Here is a 3,169-nt window from a genome sequence, read left to right as displayed (position 1 = left end):
ACACTCTCAGGTTTAAGCTAAGATGGGTTGAGTGAAATGTCAGGTAATATAAATAAGCTGTATGATTTTACTTTTGAACTTTGCTTGCATCTTTCCATGCCCCAATGGGGAAGAGGAGGCCCCAGATGAAAAATCTGTCCTGGAATTTACTATGAAGAAACACCTTAGTCTCTCTTGGATAACTGTTTTATTAGCCACTAATAGGGAAGCCTGGAAAGTTAATCCTCAAAGCTAGACTATGTGTGTTATCACATAGTCCTGCCTTGGTAACAATTTTATTTTCACTTTTATTTTTCTTTAAAGACTTTGAGAGAAAGAGGGAGAGAAGGAGAGAAAGAGAGAGAGAGAAAGAGAGAGATGACAGACAAGTTTCAGGAAATACCATCCATCCCAATATGTGCTATTCTTCCTAAGGTAGTGACTCTCAACCAGGAGTGAGTTTGCTCCCTGGGGAACACTTGGCAATGTTTGGAGACATTTTTCATTGTCACATATCTTCCAGGGATGCTGCTTAATATCCTACAATGCACAGGATAGCCAAACAACAGTTATCCATCCCAAAGTATCAAGAGCGCCACTGTTGAGAAACGCTGTTTTAGGCCATTTCCATTATCTACGTGTCAAGATATTTTGTTTTCATAACTGCAGACATAAATAGAATATCACCAGTCAGTACACAAATTGATAGCCAAAGAAATTAAGAGGCTGACTACTCTCCATTTTGGAAGCCAGGCCTATGTTTAAAATAATCAAATGTGTATAGTTGCTGCTTTTTATTCTCTAAATAAGGGACCCAACTTTTTGTCTTTGTTCTTTGTGTTTTTGTTTTTGTTTTTGTTTTGTTTCACCAGCCTAGTAAAGAAGCTGAAATCAGTTTATGTGTGTTGAATGGTATTATTGGACTGACTTGGAATAGTGCCACTCCAAAACACAATGGATAATTAATTGAAGAAAAAATTGACAAGGTATGAATTATGGCTAAAAATATCTAGGTACAACTGACTTCCAAGTATATATATTTGCATTCCTCTGATTGATCTTAATGGTAGAATGTAAACATCTCATGCAAGTACAACAGGTGTTAATTTCCTTTACTGCTAACTCATTTGTGAGGGTATGAGTACTTCTGGTTCAGAAGTAAGAAATATTATCCATCTTACCAAAAGTAAACTGCAATCATTTAGGATTTTTTATCATTTGCATTGTTTGTTGTTATTATTTCCTTTAAAAAAAAGACTATTGACTTCTAACCTCTTTATTTTTTTTTAAAGATTTTATTTATTTACCTGAAGAGACAGAGAGCACAAATAAGCAGAGAGGCAGGCAGAGGGAGAGGGAGAAGCAGGCTCTCCGCTGAGCAGGGAGCCCGACGCAGGGCTCCATTCCAGGACCCTGGGTTCATGACCTGAGCCAAAGGCAGATGCTTAACCCACTGAGCCACCCAGGCGCCCCCTAACCTCTTTAATTAGCACATTCTTAAAAGGACATAGAGTCAGGTTTTGAGTACTCCAGTGAGTTCAAGTTTAAGTGAATAACTAAAGAATATATTTGCTCACAGTATGTTTGGTCCTCTAGATAAATACACCTTATGAAAAATGTGTTTAATTTCATCTGTTACTGCCAGAAGACTTGGCTAACATCCTTATATAGCTGCAGTGGAAATAGGGTCCTGCTGAGAAATCATTCTCAAAGACAGAATGTGCTACTTCAGAATACTGGCTTGAAAACACCACAGATTTTTCAATTAAGTTCTTAGAACAACATTTTATGTAAGTGTTTCAGCACATTTTCTCCCCAAATGGTAAAATAAACTGATTAGTGTTCTAATCACATGGTGCTAACGAGTGATAAGATGATGTTATTCGATTTAACTTAATGCGAGTCACAGAACCACAATGAAATCTCACTAATTAGGTAGTCTTGAACCTGTGAAATCCATAGATTGACTTGAATAAGTAACAAAGGTTTAATCAACACTACACTCCTCAGACATTAGGTTAAAGAGAATTGACAGCTAGAAAATGTTGACATTCTGATGGGCTTCAAATCTGAAAAGGTGCTAAGTTTTAACTTTAAACTTTCAAAGATTTCTCTTTGAGTTTAAATTTATACTGCACACCTAAACAGACATTCAGCAATTTTAAGGTTGAACTATGTTCAATGTTCCCAGAAAAATATTGTACTTGTAGTTCAAGTAAATTTGCTTCAAATTCTGCATCAAAAAGGTATTTTGTTTTTAAAAGAAGAACAAGTTGCTTGACAATTCTACCATAAGGCTTCTTATGGAGCTTCTAGGTTGAAAATGATAGCATGGTTTTAATGTATCAGAATTATACTCACCAACAGACCAGAACAATTAACATTTTTTTTTGCTTCAATAATTCAAAGAAATGTAAATATGGGTCTTTGTCAATCACCTACTCATTAACACTTTGTGGGACATAATGATTCTATCTCTGTCTGCAATATTGTTAATACTAAAATACCCAAATGTAAGCATGGTAACTTGAATACTTGAATAAAGAAAGGCCATAGAACACCTGCTACAAGAATATGATGAAAGCTTATAAAACATTTGTGGTTCCCTTTTAGCTGGGGATATGTGGAAAGAGAAATGAGTATATATGTATGCGTGTGCTTGTAGGATTTTATTCTTAATGAATAAAACAAAACATATGGTTCTTTAAGCAAAATATAACAGCTATCCCCATCACCATAGCATGAAGTGATCTATTTTCCAAACACCTATTCTACTTAAAGGTAAATAAGTAATCCTATACCATCCTATATGGTTGTCTTGGAATTGCTACTAAAACCTCGTACAATATTGTTAATTTAATGTGGATTTTTTTCCTACTACCTCGTATGTTCTTTGATATTAAGCCTTATTTCTCTCCTATAAATTATGCCACACTCACAGTATACATCCAATACGTATATGATGACTGGTTCAATAAAAGAAGAAAACCGGCTAACAGACAATTTTAAAAAGAGGTCCACATCTCAAAATGCTTTCATGACTTTTTTCACTTTCCAATAGCTGTTGCACAGCTTTCTGTGAAAAACTAGGGTGCTCACAGCATCTAAGCTCTGATAACTATCTGGTTTATTCTACTTCTCAAATCATGTGACTTTGTACCACCACATCACTCAGGGTAATTGCTCCATT

This window comes from Eumetopias jubatus, unplaced genomic scaffold, assembly GCF_037043125.1.
Source record: "Eumetopias jubatus isolate StellerSeaLion01/CBP00866 unplaced genomic scaffold, mEumJub1_p1.0 scaffold_5, whole genome shotgun sequence".
NCBI lineage: Eukaryota > Metazoa > Chordata > Mammalia > Carnivora > Otariidae > Eumetopias > Eumetopias jubatus.
Note: the sequence above shows the minus strand (reverse complement) of the source record.